Here is a 19,176-nt window from a genome sequence, read left to right as displayed (position 1 = left end):
GGCCCCGGGGTGCAGGAGCCCCCGTCCTGCAAGCCAGCCGAGGGGCTGGGCGCTGGGGACAGGGGTCCACCGGGCCCAGGGGAGGCTCTCCCCAGCCTGGCTAGGGCTCGGAACTGGGACCAGGCCCGGGGCTTGAGCTTCGTCCGGCTGGCACCGGGGTGCGGGAGCCCCCAGTCCTGCAAGCCAACCGAAGGGTCTGGGTGCTGGGGACGGGGTTTCACCGTGTCCCGGGGAGGATCTACCCAGCCTGGCTCGGAAGCTGGGACCGGGGCTTGAGCTCCGTCCGGCGGGCCCCGGTGTGCAAGAACACCGGTCCTGCAAGCCAGACGAGGGTCCAGGCGCTGGGGACGGGGGTCCACCTGGGCCCGGGGAGACTCTCCCCAGCCTGGCTAGGGTCCGGAAGCTGGGACCAGGCCTGGGGCTCGTGCTCTGTCTGGCGAGCCCCGGGGTGTGGGATCCCCCGTCCTGCAAGCCAGCCGAGGGTCCAGGCGGTGGGCACAGGGGTCCACCGTGGCCCGGGGAGGCTCTCCCCGGCCTGGCTAGGGTTTGAAGCTGGGACCAGGCCTGGAGCTTGAGCTCCATCTGGCGGGCACCGGGGTGCGGGAGCCCCCGGTCCTGCAAGCCAGCCGAGGGTCCGGGTGCTGGGGACAGGGGTACACCAGGGCCCGGGGAGGCTCTCCCCAGCCTGGCTAGGGTTTGGAAGCTGGAACCGGGCCCGGGGCTCGAGCTCCGTCCGGCGGGCCCTGGGGTTCGGGAGCACCCCGGTCCTGCAAGCCATCGGAGGATCCGGTCGCTGGGGACGGGGGTCCATCAGGGCCCAGGGAGGCTCTCCCGGGCCTGGCTGCGTTCAGAAGCAGGGACCAGGTCAGGGAGCGGGGCTAGCTGGGTAACTTCGCGCAGCAGAGTTCTCTGCCCACCTTTACTATTAACCTACATACTCTCTCAATTGTGGGACTTGAAGTTATGTTTTAACATTGCAAACATGGCCTCAAAACCCCAAAGTGCAAATAGGGTGACCAACCGTCCGTAGATTTCACGGACCGTCCGTAATTTGGGTGTCCTGTCCGTTGTCCGTCATTTTTCCTTTTACGGACGCCTTTTGTCTGTAATTTAGGGGATTAATTACAGCAAACTGTGCTGTTCCCCTGCGAGAAGCCCCAAGAGTTTTAACATTCTTGGAGCCAGCTCGCACTTCTCTGTTGAACTCCACAGGATGCAGCAGCCCCTCCCCGACCTCACACAGGCTGTGGACAGGCCCATTGTCATTCTGATGGAGGCTGATTATCACTTTTAGAATGACAATGGGCCGTCTGCCTTTAACATAACATGTGGCAAGGGAGTGCCTTGGAGGCAAGTGACTCACTTGGAGCCCGTAGATTGCAATTACTGATTACAGAGAAGGTTTCGCCATTCAGAGTACTGTGGGCAACTGGCGGCCAATGTTGTTCACTGATAGCCCAACGTAAATAAATCACAGTATCCTAAATATATACCACCCACATCAAAGCAAAGCAAATCTTGTTTGCCCCAGTGCTGACAAAATACTTCTGCATGTTACTACTGGATCACGTTGCTTTTTCAGTTCATATTTATTTTTTTCTTAAGTATTTGACATTACTTCTGAACCGTGTTTCCCAGCAAAATGCAGTCTTGCATAGCTACACAACTAGACTGCAATGCGATATTCGAGAACATTTACATTTCGCCGTAGAGAAATTAGATCCTCAAACTCTGCAACCAAGTGTAAACCCTAGGCTACGAAATTCATGCTTTCTGAGACCCAAAAGGTTTTGCTTTTAGCCAATATTTTTTAATATATATTTTCAAGGGCCTTAACAACTTCACCAACAATCTAGTCTTAAACAAATCCTAACAAAACAACATAAGCATTGACAAAGCCAAAAGGCTAGCCACCAGCGCATGTTTTTTTTTTTTCACCCAACAAAAAAAATGTTGCACAAAATGTTGAGACTTATGTTTTTATTGTTCTGCACCCAAGATGGTGATTGCAAAAACAAGCATTGGTAATGCATTGGTTTCGCCTATGTGATTAATTATGTTTTACAAATTGCGCATTGAAACTTATTTAACTGCCAAATGTTTCACTATATAAAATGTATTAATAAAAAAATAATGGCACGATGAGGGTGCAAGCGCCATGAGCTGGGGAGGGCAAAAAGTGTTGATGTGGCATGAGCAATGACTGGGCAGGAGCAGTGACTGGGCAGGAGCAGTGACTGGGCAGGAGCAGTGACTGGGCAGGAGCAGTGACTGGGCAGGAGAAGTGACTGGGCAGGAGAAATGACGGGGCAGGAGAAATGACGGGGCAGGAGAAGTGACGGGGCAGGAGAAGTGACGGGGCAGGAGAAGTGACGGGGCAGGAGAAGTGACGGGGCAGGAGAAGTGACGGGGCAGGAGCGGTGACCGGGTAGGAGCAATGACCTGGTAGTAGCAGTGACCGAGATGTGGCAGGAGCGGCATCCGGGCAGGAGCAATGACCGGGCAGGAGCAATGACCGGGCAGGAGCAGTGACGGGGCAGGAGCCGTGACGGGGCAGGAGCCGTGACGGGGCAGGAGCCGTGACGGGGCAGGAGCCGTGACAGGGCAGGAGCCGTGACAGGGCAGGAGCCGTGACTGGGCAAGTGCAGTGACTGGGCAAGAGCCGTGACTGGGCAAGAGCAGTGACTGGGCAAGAGCAGTGACTGGGCAAGAGCAGTGACTGGGCAAGAGCAGTGACTGGGCAAGAGCAGTGACGGGGCAGGAGCAGTGACGGGGCAGGAGCAGTGACGGGGCAGGAGCCGTGACGGGGCAGGAGCCGTGATGTGGCAGGAGCGGTGACTGGGCATGAGCAGTGACTGGGCATGAGCAGTGACTGGGCAAGTGCAGTGACTGGGCAAGTGCAGTGACGGGGCAGGAGCAGTGATGGGATAGGAGAAGTAATGGGATAGGAGAAGTGATGGGATAGGAGAAGTGATGGGATAGGAGAAGTGATGGGATAGGAGAAGTGATGTGGCATGAGCAGTGACTGGGCATGAGCAGTGACTGGGCATGAGCAGTGACTGGGCAAGTGCAGTGACTGGGCAAGAGCAGTGACGGGGCAAGAGCAGTGACGGGGCAAGAGCAGTGACGGGGCAAGAGCAGTGACGGGGCAAGAGCAGTGACGGGGCAAGAGCAGTGACGGGGCAAGAGCAGTGACGGGGCAGGAGCAGTGACGGGGCAGGAGCAGTGACGGGACAGGAGCAGTGACGGGACAGGAGCAGTGACGGGACAGGAGCAGTGACGGGACAGGAGCAGTGACGGGACAGGAGCGAGCAGTGAACGGGCAGGAGCAGTAACCAGGCAGGAGCAGTGACCGGGCAGGAGCAGTGACCGGGCAGGAGCAGTGACCGGGCAGGAGAAGGGACCAGGCATGAGCAGTAATGGGACAGGAGCAGTCGACGGGCAGGTCAATGACCCGGCAGGAGAAGTGACCGGGCAGGAGAAGTGACGGGGTACTATGGCACTGCTATCCTCGCTCATAGTTTGAGGAGGAGAGATGCACCTCTTTTAAGCTAGGTAAAGTCAGTGAAATCACAGAGATTGCAGAGGCTATTTTAGGACACCCTCAAAGCTGCTATTGGTTTCTCCAGTCTGCCCTGCAAACTACTCATGTTTATTGCTTGAGTTCAGAGAGGCCCGCAAATGCTTGAGCTGGAGCCCTAACACAAACCAGAGACAAAACAAGCATTTGCAATGCACTTGATCTCGCATTTACACGAGTTTGAGCTATTGGTATTGTAAATGACAATGCTTTTTATTTATGTTTTGGTTTTAAAAATAAAAGGCATTGTCATTTACAATGCCAATACCTTAAACTTTTGTAAATTGTACAATCTGTATGCAGCAAATAAAGACCATGGGAACCATTTTGCTGATCACTCCCTTCGACCCAGTTTCTGTGCTGAAGTAGGAGAAATAGGAAATGTGAGTAAACCAAGCACGATCATTATTTTTACATCACTGCCTGTTTGATTCTACTGACTTGGACGAGGCCGAAGATAGAATAGGTGGTTGAAAAGAAAATGAAGTTAGTAGAACATTTTCCTCTCTCCGACAGTAAACCGCTTGGTAATGGGTAGAGAAAATAAGTAAACATTAAAAATAATATTACTCGTCTTAAAAGCTGAGCCATGTTAGCTACTGTTTTTATTATTACAAGTGTTATGAAGATCATCTTTAAAAAAAAATAGCATGGCTGCAACTGTGCGCGAACAGAAATAGCCAGCAGCTTTCTAGGAGTAATTGACCATGCTCGAGACATTAGTTGTTGAGCATTCATGAAGGTTGTTGTGAATAATTTGCGTCCATAGTACATAAAGTGAAAGAAATCCATTGCATTTGTTTAATTACATATTAGCAACTGGCTATATTCGAGCAGTCCTGTTATCTATCACCTGCGGCACATCTCTGGTTATTTATGTGACATTAAGAAAAATACCGGTCAAGACAAAGGACTAGCTCCACGGTCACACACTTTCTTTGTTAGCATCCATCGCACACTTTTTACCCAAAACAGTTGTACAATGAGACGTACGTCTTAAACTTGAGGGCTATAATACAAGTGACAGCTGAGCCAGACAGGTGAACAAAGGCAAGTGTTACCAAAAAACGACTACAAATCCCAGCGTCCTCTGCTCTGCAGGTAAAGGAGTCTTAGCCCAGAAAGCTCGCAGCCGACTCACCACCTCCAAGCAGTCATTGGTTGAAGCATACTGCATTTGCCGCTCATCTAGCCCGCACCTCCGTCAAGCACCGACACCCCTTCCTGAATCTCACCCTACAACGTGCCTGCGCAGAGTGTACCTGTCGAGGATCAGACGGACTGTCTGCTTCATCTCACCTCACAGGGAAACAAAGCATCCACTGCAAGTGTGTCTGTAAACAGAGGGCCCAGGCTCATCAATCAATAGCACGTTCGAGCCAGCTGAGGAAGTACCTTGAAATGACGAGTACATGCTACGCTCGCGCACTCACGCGCCCTCTCTGATGTGACGTCCGCGATAACGCGACTGGGGTACACGCTGACACGTCCGGAGCCGGCTTTAGATCAGCCACTAAAACTTTCTGGCTTTTTTTTGCTTTCTGAAACTGAGGAGTACTCGGTTTTTAAAACTCCTTGATGATTTCCCTAATAAACCTGTGCACTCAACTGGCTGGTTAACAAGCGCTCGCCATGACGTTTTCGTTTGCCTTTTTCTGCCGTCCCACTTGGACGGCCTCGCCTGCTAAAAGGTTTCTTATCTTTATGGGGCCATGTGTTTGGCCCCATAAAGATAAGAAACCTTTTACTTCAGAAGGAAAGCTGGCGTGGCCATCCAAGTGGGACGGCAGAAAAGCCGAGCGAAAACGTCACCAACAGCTCTTTCCCAATGGCTGGCCACCGTTTAGCATAAACGGTGACGCCGGCCAATGGGAAAGAGGGGCGGGGCTTAAAGCCCTCTACTGAAAAATCTCCAAAACATTCAATCTCACCAGCGAGACTGCGCATGTGCGCAGCCTAAGCTAGCAAGACCTAAAAATGAACAAATGAATCAGTGGAACCTGCGGACCACAGAAAAGAAGCTGCAAAACACAACAACGGGACATTGCTTTTGTTTCCACACCAGCCTGCAACACATGGGGATCGTTTACTGATTACTGCCTTTTGAGTGATACTTCATAGCCTGGTGGGATCAGCCCAAGCAATGACAGATCGTTGGCCTAAGATTTCAGAGCAGTTAATAGCACTTTGCCAGTGTGGCCCGAATTTTGCGGGTTTTGAGCTACAGCACCTCGGCTGTAAAATAGGTAAATGCAAGCAAACATCCAAAGCGCCAATAACTTTAGAAGGGTGCCTGTGACGCTGCACAAATATTTTCATCTAGTCATTTGTTACCCATGCTAGCCACATAAGAAAACAAATTTACTGGAAATGGCGAAAGTGCAAAGCCTCGCAAGAGAAGCACTCAAAAAGCAGCACACACTAGTACAGTACGCCAGTGGGATTTTGGAAGAGAACCCCTAAGCAAAGCAAGATTAGTCCACACAGACCCACATTCTGGGTCCACAAGGGGTTCAAAGGCTGGCTCCCACCCCAGACTCTCCCAAGTATATTACCCGATGCATGAACCAGGACCATGAACTGTAAACAAAATATCAGACTGGACAACCCAGTGCAGTAACCATATACATAGATTATGATTATATAAAATACAACAAAAATACTTGCACAGTTGCTCAAAGCTGCGCCCATGCTGGAAAACCGTGAAGTACAAGATTGTTTCAACCTAATATAAACTTTGTTTGACTTGTACTTATGTTCTTTGTCTATTTACTTACATATATGATATTGCATGACATCCTCTGATGTGTCTGCAAAATGTATCTTTTGCCCCGAATTTTTGTCCTGAATTATGACCTTCTGTCCTGAATTTTTGTCCTGAATTTTGACTTTTGTCCTGCATTTTTACTCTCGCCGCCCTGAATTTGCACCCATGCCAGTTGGTCACCCTAAGTGCAAAGCACTTTCGACTAAAACGCCAGGGCGACTTAATGTGTCACAAGGACCTAGAATAGATTGTCAGGTACGATGGCCCCGCGTCCAAAGGATCTCCTGCGTTCCCCGTGCAATAGCTGTCAAGCGGACACGTCATGCGTGACACTTTCCGCCATTACTATTCTCTTTTCTTAGTCAAGTTCAAAGTGAATTCTTGTATTTTGTGGCTTGTAAGTTTTATTTTAAATATAAAGTAAAACATCCCGCCATGTAAATAGTTGTTGGCTAGAAGCCAAGCGTGGCTAAATCCCGAGAGCCAATTGGCAGCCCTGCCTGTAGCCCGCAATACCCGTTCCCGAGCTTGTTGTGTCTCCCTGTGCTCTCATTTGTAATGCACGGTCTCGACCATAGGTCGGTTTCCCCAGCACTTACCTGCGCTTTCGGGACTTCCTCGGATCTCTGGACAGTTCTCGCCCCCGTGCCCTTTATCTCGCCTGAAGCAACGCTCTTCCTCGTCTGCTGCTCTGGCCACGCCTGAAGCAAAACTCGGTTCCTCGTCTGCTGTCTCCGGACGCAGTCATTCCTTGACAGCGTTTCTATTATACAGAAAGCGAAAGTGAAAGCTATGGTCTACACTTTGAACTTCCGGGAATGAGAGGATCTTCCTGTGTTTTGTAACTACACCGCTCAAAAGGCTAGCGCGTGCAACGGCAGGCTTTATGGCTTTTGTTGCTTTCAAAATATTTTCTCCAACCAGCTTCGCTAAGAAATACTTGTCGATCTAAGGAGAGGGGACCCTAAAGCCTGATATTTAAGTCCCCTAAGACCATAAAAATGCAAATTCTGATATGGATTTTGCAAGGACTATTCATTCTACTAGGGTTCAATTTTCTTGCTGCGCTGCCGATGGGTCGACATTGACAACCTTATGATTTCCAGGTGCTTAATGGAAAGCACGACACCAAATGGTTTCACATACTTTAAAATTATGAGTATATATCTATTCCTGCATTTTCGTTTTTCAAGAACTCATTAAACGAGAGAAAATCAAGAAAAAAAACTTGTGGTGCATCTCCCGCTTGGATGCTCTTTGTTGCCCTGAGTACTTCATTTTAGGGCACCTTCATACTAGGACATCAAATACCCAAGGAAGCTTTAAATATTAACGCTGGCCATCAGAAGATTCATATTTTCTAATTGAACTTCATTTTATAAGTGCATGCTTGTTGATTGCCAGTATTGGCTTTGCCAGTAAGGATATAGTAATCCAGGATGTTACAAGACTACAGTTGAGAAACATGAAATCCATAGAGTGGAATGGAGGACATTGGTAATTCTGGGGCCGATTCAAAAACGTCATTTTGTATACTGTGACAGTGCTGCAAATGTACTCCAAAATGCAATGTGCAAAGTTATATGCGCAAGTTCCGTTTCCGCTTCTCCTATCTTTTTCTGTGAAGAGATCTCTGCCCAGACTGTAGGGTGTCCATACATGTAAGTATAGGTTTCAGAAGTAAACATGGAAGGGACAGAGGAGAGTGGCTGGAAAATGGGGAATACTTACTGCTAAAGGGGAGGAGATTAGAGAGGAGTAAGGAGGGGTTTAAGCAGGTGTGGGGCGGGAAGTCTTCTGCATGTCTCTGGCGAGAGTGCTTCCCCTGCTTTATGCTAATCTCCAGGCAAGTCACTCAAAAGCTACTGTATGGTTTCTAGATCCCTATCTCAGTGAGCATGACAATCATACATGCACACTGAGGGTCTGCCTGTTTACATGGATTGAGACCCTAGAGCTTGGCTCTGAGGGCAAGGGGGCATGCCTTGTGCACCCTTATTTTTCAAAGAGTGGCTACTGCCGTCTCTACCCAGGCTGTGGTAGACTGATAGTGGTGGCAGCAATAAATCTATAGTCAGGAGTGGTGAGTCACTAGCCACCCTCCTGATCAAGTCTGTGCAGTCTATCTCTTGCCTGGGGTCCTGTTGCCTTTGTCTACCGGACGTGTGTTTGAGAGCCAGTGGGTGTACAGGGAAGGGATGGTGAGTTGAGCTAGTGTGTGGAACGCGAGCTGTTCTGCTGGACATCCCAGCTCCCCCCGTTCCCCTCCCCATTTCCTTGGAGAGGCCTGGTGGGCTGGGGTAGACAATCAGCTCTTATCTGAGTTTAGCTGTACTAACTCTGCTAAGAGGACTCCCCCCTGGTCAGTGCCTCCTGGTCTGGAGTTAATTTAAATTCCTCTTTAGGGAATAGCACAGGCTGGTACCAGGAAAGACAGTAGGTTATTTGGGCATGCTGTGCTCATGCATTGAACACACCATGAAGGGTTTTTGATTGGAGGTGTAATCAGGATGCAAAAGTAGCAGACCTTCTGATTGGATGAGCCTATCAATCAGAGGTGATAAAAGTCTGGCCTGAATGGTCAGCTGCTGTTCAAGACTGGTTTATTATTGAAAAGGCGGCCATAACAAGTCCGTCCAAAGGAAGCCAGCAATGACCCGCAGTGTGAAGGAGATAAGACACTTGCTCCCAGCATCTGAAACTTAAGGACGTTTTCTCTATGATGGATGGATTCTGCTGCGAAGAGTTCAATGAGGAACCAGGGCATCAGCAGCATGGGAGAAGACCAGCTGTTTCTGTGAGACTTGTGGAGCGGGCACTATTGAACAAGAAAATCGCAAACAGCTGTGCAAGGAGAAAAGGAATCTTGCAGCACATCAAGGGAGCTGGTGTGGAAAGAAAGCTTGCAGCACATCAAGGGAGATGGTGTGGAAAGGAAGCTTGCAGCATATCAAGGGAGCCAGAGAAGGGGAAGCTTGATCGTGCTTAGAGGTGAGATCACTTTCCCTCAACTCCTCACCTGCGCTGAGGGAGCCTGTACAAGCAGTAGCTAGGAATAGAGGCCAGTGAAACAGGCCCCCACCTTTCTTTTTGTGATCTCTGGGTGTATCAAGGTGAACTGGCATTCTGTCCAGCCACTACCCTCCTAGAGCTAGCCAGTGGCTACTTGTGAGAAGTTGGCCTGGCATATGCTGTTCCTAATTATAGGGACACCTTGCACCAGTCCAATTCGACTCTTATTGATGATAGGTTTAAGACAACCTTTAAAGAAAGCTATCCTAATGGTAGCTGTGGAGAGCAGCCTTCAGGCTAAGTCTTGAAGGAGTGTTAAGCTTATTGTTTTACCATAATAACCTCTTGAATAACCAAATGAAAGAGTAGCCCACACAGGTATATATATAAAATATATGTATTTATTCTAGACAGAATCCCACAGTCACTTTATGTGGGTAGTGGCAAAGTTACACCTTAAACAAGCATTTAAAAACACAATAAATAGCACAGTAATCAATGGGCCCCAGGGGGGGACCAAACCATATACTAAAATAGTGGTATAAGAACCACAACAATTTTACAGGCAATGCCTAGGGCATTCAGGATCGCTTGCCCCTTCAGAATCCACCCACAGTTATGAGGAAGAGGACCCACGGGAGACACGTGCAGTGCAAAGAGCTGCTATCGGGATCGCAATGTTAGCCTGTGTAGAATGTCGCGGTTTGAAATAAACAGATTACAAATACTTCTAGCAGGAGTACAAAGTTAAAACTTGAGACTTAAGCTTTTGAGATGCCCACAACCCCGAGAGTACCGAGGTACCACTGTTACCTGCCCCAGGGAAGCCGGGTGCATAGGTCGTTTCTGCTGTCGGGTCGCGGGCTGATTTTCAATGGGAAAATAGTCAAAAGTTCTGCTAGCCAAAAGCGTCGATGATGCCGTGAAGATCAAAGATGTGAAGAATGTAGAGAAGAACCTGAAAGCAGAGGGGACAGAGTCTGGGTCACGGGCAAGTGACCAGGAGGCTCAAAGCAAGGAGCCCTTCGATGTCGGGTGCTTCAGGTGAGAGGTGCTGTGGCTTGGATCTGCAGCCACCGGCTCCGGGAGACTTCAAGGAAGGCCAGCTTCCAGAGGGCGACTGTCCCACGTCGGTTGAGGGTCGCTGCGGTGTTAGTGTCCGGATTGGATCCACTAAGCCCTGGCAACCGCAACCCATGAAGAATAAACAAATCAGCTACAGTGCAGACCCACGAGGTCTGGGAGAGGTCTCCTTCGAGGAGACGGTAGAGCAGGCCTGGAGCAACCAGGGGAACTCTTGTTTTCAAAGATAGACCTCCGCTAGGGCCCACAAGTCGAGAGACAAGGGACCGCGGGAGGCAGTAATTTGGAGTGCGTAAAAGGGCACCCACGGGCCACCGGAGGGGGCTAGGGCACTGGTCTTTGGCACAATTGCTGTAGAGTGGTTGGCTCGTAAACGGGCCAGAGCACAACTCCCCCACTGGTCAGGGTCGTGTGCTATGCAAGAAGAGGCCGGGGTCTCGGGGTATTGGGGATCTCGGCACCCACGCGGTCCACGGTGCCCAAACTCGTTGAGCACACTCACTGGCCTCTGGGATGCGCTGGAAACCCACCTCCAGGGTTCTGGAAGTTGTCGAAGTTCGTGAGAACAGCGAAGTTCCAACCGGGTCACTTGCAGTGTTTCAGGTGCCTGCCAAGCAGGGGGGTAACTCCTTTATCCCAAGGGAGATTTCTTCCGTCAGCTGGGCAGCAGCTCGTCGAAGGTCGGTTCTGTAAAGTTCCAAATTAATCTGAGACTCTGGGGCCACGTTATTCACCTTTATCCCCAAGATTAGGGGAGTGTCCAGAGTATTGTCCACCAATGGCTGGTGAGGCGGGAAAGGGTGGCTACACCCTCTCCCCTTTGTGTGTTTCCCGCCTGGGCGAGGGGCAGGATGCCCCTGAACCGGTTCCAAGCGGTGTATGCAGAATTAGGTCTCTGCAGCTGCCTACGTGCAACTCTGAAAGGACATTTGGTGCACCCACCCTGTTCCAATCCACATTATCCTGTCTGGGGAGATGCTAGCACCTCCCTGCCACAGGAGCCCTATTGTCCAGCTGGCGAGGCTGGGGTTTTCCCCAGCAACAGCCAGCCAGGGTCGTGTAGGTGGCGGGCAGTAGCCATTTTGTGAAACTTGTGCACTTTTAAATTGGTGTCTAAATTCTACTGCTTTTCCCATATCGCCCTTCTAGCAAGGGGGAATCGTACCCTCATGCCCATGGCTGGACTGGGGGTATGATTCCTACATGTTTGACACCAAACACGATATGGTTCTGTGTAGCCATTCTCAAGTTATCGCGATATCGCAATAGACTTATAATGCGGTTTAGAGTATATGGTATGGCTACACTACAAACAACCCAGTAACGATTTTACGAAGGTTGCAGAGAGGCCCTACTCATGTAGGGGTCCCCCCTCACACACACCTCAGCACCCTGCCCTGTAGGATTAGCAGGGCCTGCTATAGGGGTGACCTATGAGAGCATATGTGTTGTAATGGGGTGGGATATAGGTTACCTATATCCCTGTAAGGGGTGCTAGCACCACCTTACCCAGACTACAGTAGTGGTCTGGTGGTGTCAGTTTGTATGGCTGTCCCAGGGTGGCACAATAAGTGCTGCAGCCCTGGTAGGCCTACTGGGGGACCCATGCCCTGGGTACCTAGGGTACCATCTACAAGGGACTGGTAGGGCATGCCCAGCATCCAATTAGGTTTGTATCTAGAGCACTCACATCAGTTTTAGGGAGAAAGCAGATAGGCTGGGGTCCTGGATAGCAGGATCCCAGCCAGACTAGTCAAAAACCACTCAAATACCAGGCAAAAAGTTGGGGGCAACCATTAGTCAGATTCCACCTTCCTACACTACTGGACTAGTGGGACTCCAGTAAACTGTACCAAGACATCAGGCACCTGTGATCAGATTCCTGACACCACTAGGGCAGTGTCCTCACTCAGGATGGGAGGGCACTTCTGTTGCTTTGGGTGGGGGCTATGGGGCTGATCAAGAACCTTTGACTTCACATCATATGCTGAAACTATAGCCTTTCAATCCAAAGATTGGTATCAAGGCTCTAGCGAATGAGAGCAACCCTGTGAAACATGGTCTGTAAGATGCAATGCTAATTGTGTGTCTTTATACTAACGGTGTTTTTATAGTACTAGGCGCTGTAATACTGTTTGGGGCCAGAGGGTTGTAAAGACATCTGTTTTTCACTGTTTAGCTTAGTTTTATGTGTAGTATAATTCCTAAGTGTATTAAAGTGCTTTTCTTTCATAAAAAGTAAAGCACTGACTGGACATTGATTTTATCAGCTGGTAGTATGGAGGTGCACTGTAATCTGAATGTCTAACCCTACCTCACCTCCTTGGGTAAGCCTTAGACTGCTCTGTCTCACTACCCTGAGAGAGTCAAGTGCTAGAGAGGAGTTCTTTGCCATCCAATTTTGGGTCCACTAGGACTGTGGCCCAAGGACACCAGCAGGGAACACTCAAGTTGATGTGATTGGAGCGCAGTAACCCCTGAGTGCCCTGGTGCCCAGGAAGCCGGGTCTAACAGTAGGCATTTAGGGAGGTACATGCACCCAGAGTACAGCCACAGTTCCTCCATTAGGGTGGAGGAGCGTTGAACCCACTGCTGAAAACGCTGCAAAGTTGAAAAATAAAATGAATGTATTACCATTTCTTTTTCAATGCTCCCAGCCCAAGACAAGTGTCAGGGTGGGGCAGAGCCATTGCTGCTGATTTGCAGCAGGGGAGAAGTGGTGCCCACTCCAGTTTAAAGTGTGCATGTCACTTTAGTCGGCTGTCTTGCGATGGCCAGCCTGACATGCACACTTCAAATCTCTCCAACCTGAGCTGTCTTAGACAGCAGGGTGGAGAGCAGACACATGCCCCCAGTGCCTGAGGTAGTGTTGAGCCGTCCGCTGCAACCAATCCTGTTGCTTCTCTCTTTCTGCTTAACATTTTCAACACCATGAGAGCAGCATCTGGAGGGACCAGGGGAGTTGGCTCTGAAACCACGTGCTCCTGACAGACTGAAAAACACAGAGGAGGGCCGATGAAGGTGAGCCAGTGGGTAAATACATATATTTTCCATTTAATTACCCACTGACAGGCACTGTGAGAAACTCATACTGCTTTCAGCCTCAACTCCAGAGCTGTCAGTTGTGGTCTGTTATAAACATTGTTTATAACGAGCCTGTGTGCAGCCGCAACTCCAGAGCTCTCAGTCGTAGTATGTTATAAACACTGTTTATAACAATCCATTTTTTTTTTGCAGAACAATAGGATAGTCAGCTCACATACATAAAGATCCTGCACCGCCAATGCCAGTGCCGCGTTCCCTTCTGGCCCTAAGGCTCCCATACACAGCTTGAAAGCCCACATCCCAGAGGCCGGGCAGCGATAACATGTAGGTCCTGATACGTAACCCTGTGCCCCCATACAGTTGTTCATCTCATTATGGGATGCCTATGTTCCGCTTGTAACTTTTCACCCCCCCTCCTCCCCCACCCAACCATTTCCCCTCCCCAGCCCCTATCCCCCTGTCTCCCTCCCACCCCACCCGCCAGTGCCCTCGCCTACAACTGGTCTCGGCCGTGACATGTGGTCTTGGGTACGTATCAGAAATAAATGCCTATCTACTGTGTCTGTGTGGGTGGAACTGTCTGGGGACCATCATCAGGATCAGAGGGCTCCACTTCCTCCTCAACCGCGCTGTTGCGCAGGGCCTGCACTAACATTTCCCACTCCGTGGCCGTCTCTAGCGCCCTATCATCAGCTCTACGACTCGCCAGTTGATATCTGAGCGTACTTTCACTCGCCGCCCATTTCTGCAGTTCCTTAAACCACCTCCTATGTGTGGGACCCGCCTTCGACTTCCAGAGTCTCGTCACCTCCCTTTTTGCCAGGAGGAGGCCCATGTCTATGAGTTTACTTGTGGTCTTGTTTTTGGGCGTGTGGGGGAACCAGTGTAGGACACAGACCGCCTTATCATACTGCAAGTCTCTGTCCGTCGTTTCAGCCAGTGTCTCGCCCACTTCCCTCCAGTATTCTCGCAGGTGAGGGCAGTCCCAAAGCATGTGCCCTAGCTCTGCTCCTATAGCGCCGCATCTAGGGCACGCCGCATCGTCCGCTCCACTGTTTATAACAATCCATGATTGAGAACTTTGGTGTCGACCCTAAAGGTGTTCTCACTGTCTCACAGTGCCTGTCAGTGGTTCAAAATGCTTGATTTGCTTGCATCACCACTTATGCATGCCACCAGCCGCCACTGAAAGAGTAAGCATATTGCTTTTCACAAACTGCATTTCTGAAGTTACTACAGCAAAGAAGGGACCTAAATAGTCATAAGTTGCTCCAGTTTAGAGCTGAAGTCCAACACCACACATGGACAATCACTGGTACTGCAACGGCCTACCATAGAAAATAATGGAGGTAGGGACGTAAAGTAAAACCCCTTATAAAATAATTTTGAAATAAATTAACTATTTAATGTTATTGGCATCTCTGGGTTGGGAGAGTTTGTGCGTGGCACTACTCTTCAGTCATTTCAGGAGCTCCAGGAATATTACACATTGCATCGTAGCCATTTTTTTAAAATACATATCTCCAGTTAAGACATGCTATATCCCCCTATTTGCAGGACCTGTCGGTCCTCCCGGAGTTCAGTCCGCTCGAGGGCAATCTGCTGATGGGTGACCTGGGTCAACATAAAATCAACAAAATATATCAATCCTTGGTCACTAACAGCTCCACGATGCTCCCCGCGCTCCGGGCAAAATGGCAGGCCGACATTGAGGACCTAGATGACGATGACTGGCAAAGGCACTGGAGGCCCACTGGCATGCGGCGATCTCGTCTCACTTATGACTCATCCAACTTAAATATCTTCACAGAGCTTACTATATGTAAAACCGACTATGGCGTATGGGTCTTATAGTGTCTCCCTTGTGCCTGCGCTGTAAGGTCGAGGAAGAAACATTTATACATACTGTATGGAGCTGTGGGGTATTGGCCTGATTTTGAAGAGGAGTGATGTCATGCCTACATGTGGTCCTGGCTTAGGACATCCCGCACGCCCCCAAGCAACTCCTTCTTCACAGCCCAGATGGTATTGGGGGGAATAAGTACAAGCGCCATCTACTGTTCCTGGGGCTTACATTAGCGAAGAGGGACATAGCTCGGCAGTGGAAGGACAATGAGCCGCCATCAGCTGGTGCGCGGAAGAGTAGGATGGACTATTGTATGGCTTTGGAGATTTTTGTTTTCCAGGTCAGGGGCTGCTCCCAGAAGAACTCCAAAATCTGGCAACGATGGGCAACCTATTGGGGCATTGTATTTGAGCCGGTCAACTTGGCTGGTCAATTACTGGATGATGAAATTCAACTGTATGGTCAAAATGTATATGATAGAGCGTAGAGATGAAGATGTATTGTCGTATATGATGCCTGATGTAATTCTGGGGTGGGTGGGGGTATTTCATGGTTCTGTTTCATATGGCAGTGGGTTCCATCCTACAGAGTCCAATGCGTATATGCGACCCTCCCGGGTCTTTTATTGAAAAACTCAATAAAGTCTGTTATTAAAAAAAATTACCTTATTTAAAATGTGAATATAATTTTAAGTTAAAAAAATATGTAAAAAGAAATTGCTTACTATTTAATTACAAAATATTTTAACACACTTTGTTGAATTTAAACATTAATATTAGATTAAATGTTATTAAAATATTAAATTACTTTGAATTAATGCTATACTTTTATTAATTGTAATGCATAACAAAAAATTACTTTAAGTGGGAATTTACTTTTTAATTTAAACTTCTGAAAATTAATTTTCATGTAATATATTTAAATAGAAAAAAAAGAATGAAACATTAACATTAAAAAGTAAGTTAATACTGCTCAAGCAGTATGTTTTCTACATTTAAAATAAATATATAAAATCAATTTTCTATAATATTAATCATTACACTATTTTTGCTATATTTGTTGTAGTTAAATACACTTTTTTACTTTGTCCTATAATTTACCAAAGGGAGAATTCCGAGGCTGTAATAGTAAATTTATCAAGAGGGGAATGTTGCAGATTGTTAACGATTTTTACTAGGGAGTTAATTGAAATGGTATCAAAGGTGTCCCATTTGATCATGAATTTTCCTTTTAGATCAGATTTTGGGACATAAACACTGTGCTATTTGAATAGTGGCTCTGAATCTTTGTGCCTTATCCAGGCAAATAGTTGGCATGTGGTTTTCAAGGCAACTGGAGTTGTTAGTTAGGTTGGTTTAGCAATACTGAAAAGGTGTTTGTTTTATTTCTTGCGTACGTTTGTTTTGATGGATACTTCTTCCTGAAGATTCCTCACCATGTAAATATCAAGCATAGATCCAGAACCTTTTTACCCTAGCAACAGTTGACCACTGTTGCTAGGTAGCACCACACAACTCCTACTGTGACTTCACCTGCCAAGGATGTGATGGAATCTGGGTATAAAAGTCACCATTTGCCACACTGGCATCAGTTCCTGGTTTTCTGCACCTCATCGAAAGGAGTCTGGAGCTTCTCTGTGTGTTTCCTTGATTGAATTCCTCAAATTGTACATAGTCTAAGTCAGTGTCTCCTCCTAAGGTTTTGGAGTTTAAACCATGCCACAGATGCCCTACAAACTGTCTTTATTAAAACCAAATGACGTCTGTAATTGATGTCTTAGATCTGATCATGATCCCTTGGTCTGAAATTCTTGTTCCTGAATGCACCCTAAGTCCAACAGAAAGCTGGTGGCTAAGCTATTTTTGACTAAGGACAAAGTTGTCTTTGTCCTCTTGAAGTAAATCTCCTGACAGGTAAGATCTCATATGAGATCGTCCTGTAAAAAAACGCACCTCTGCCCCATTTAGGGATTCAATGAGATGTTTCCTCGTCATCAGGGTCAGTTCTGATACTGGAAAAGATAAAGCCGGAATTTCTGACTCCAACTGTTGAACCTGAGCAGGTCGAGACCTTTCAATAGGCCATGTTGTGCATATTCACGATGGCCACATTGCCCTCTGGGTCACTCCCCAAGGCTGGGCCCAGTCCTGCAGGATTGCCACCTCTGGCATCTCTGAACCCACCACCACCCACCTTTAAAACTGTGGAGAGGCTCTAAGCTGGTTGCAATGCCATCACTGGTGTTGGTTTTGGAGCAGATTGTGGTACAGCTATAGCCTAAAGGTAGCATACTTCATTCAGGTGGCAAAAAAGGTCCTTACTTGTTTTGATCCTGAACATCTGGTGGAGCATCTTCCTGGGGCTAGACTTCCACCCGGAGGATACCACTTTTCAGATCAGATTCCAGTGGTCAGGCTATACCTGACAAAGACTTTTGCTATACAGAGGATGATAACTCAAAGCCTTTCAAATTCCACCCACGTACAACACAGATGCTGCTCTTCACCTAGATCTACAAAATGCGAGTGGCCTCAGAACATCTCTAGTTGGGACGTCCCTTATCCCTCTGTGTCTCAGACCCTCTGCTGTCGTTTGACAAGGCACTCTTGGAGCTGGTACCGGATGCCTACGAGAAACCTATTTCATGTCTGAAAATGCACTAATTGCACAATGTCAAATAAGTGCACCTTCTGACCCATATTTTTTGTTTTCATATCCATCTCCGGAGAACCTGGTGGTTAAAGTCTCTTCTACGAAATTGAACCCCAACGCCTTTTCTACGCCCCCTGCAGATCAAATTGAAGCAGCTTGATTATATGGGCCCAAAAAGGTATTTCATTTGGCAAACTAACTTTTTGCACTGTAAATGCCATCGGCCTTCTTGGCTGCTCCGTCAGTGCTCTATGGGAGTGAGCAAAACGTACAATTATCAATGTTTCAGAGCCCACTAAAAAGTCTTTCTTTGTATCAGTCAATGATGACTTGGACGCCTCTGTATAAATCCTGAGGTGCGGCCTAGATTCTGCTGACTCAGTGCCATGATCTATGGCCACCGCTTTTTTTTATTTTATTTTTTTAAAAAACCTTTATTTTCAAAAGTCTGGACACAGCTATTCAGCCGACAACCCGGAGGTTCGGCAGCTTCGATAAAGAGGAACAGAGACGCGTCCACAGTACAGTGAAGGAGGAGTGCAAAGATTCCATTTTTAAATAAACACAAAACACACAACAACCCCCAGCAAGGCAAGAACACTGAATGCCCATGGTGATAGCCCCCCAGGGGAGGCAGGACCCCAATCATCTACCAGTTACAGTACTGTGAAAAGAGGAAGAAGGGGGACAGCAGAGGCCAAAGAAGTCCATTAACCATACTGAGCTGGAAAGAAGGTTAGGAGGAAAGCTGTTCCTCGGGGGGATCCAAATCAGGGGCAAGACATATTCCCCCCCTGTATTGATTCCACCGCCCCCAGATGGCGTGCCACTTCCGAGGGCGGCCTCTAGCGCAATATACCGTCTTCTCCCTTAGCATACTCCAGTCCATATTTTCTTTCCACGCGGTCAATGTGGGGGGCCCCGCGGAGCCCCACAATCGCGCGATATCTCTCTTATCGACCATGTTACCCAGAGTCACCCATTGGGTCTGTGCCTCATCGTGGTCAGTGGGCCCCCAGACATTCAGGAGGCAACACCGCGCTTCCGGCTGCATAGCAATGCCCGTCACCTCCCCCATCACTGCATGGACTCTCCTCCAGAATTCCGTAATGACACCACATTCCCAAATGATATGCAGGAAAGTACCCACCATACCACATCCCCTCCTGCATAGGCCGTCCTCCGAGAATC

At 48.5% G+C, this 19,176-nt stretch overlaps 1 protein-coding gene across 1 annotated transcript in view; it reads right to left on the bottom strand.

Annotated features, from left to right (window-relative positions):
- LOC146832872 (E3 ubiquitin-protein ligase DTX3L-like) overlaps nt 1-7,161 on the bottom strand; it is a 218,381-nt gene extending 211,220 nt beyond the window's left edge. The window contains exon 1 of the mRNA XM_085600296.1: nt 6,947-7,161. The gene's annotated coding sequence lies outside the window, so the exon portion shown is untranslated. The remainder of the gene's footprint in view (nt 1-6,946) is intronic.
- Between the last annotated feature and the right edge of the window lie 12,015 nt (nt 7,162-19,176).

Source organism: Triturus cristatus, chromosome 4_2, assembly GCF_964204655.1.
Source record: "Triturus cristatus chromosome 4_2, aTriCri1.1, whole genome shotgun sequence".
Lineage (NCBI taxonomy): Eukaryota > Metazoa > Chordata > Amphibia > Caudata > Salamandridae > Triturus > Triturus cristatus.
The sequence above is the reverse complement of the archived record's forward strand: the minus strand, read 5'-3'. Positions and strand labels throughout refer to the sequence as shown.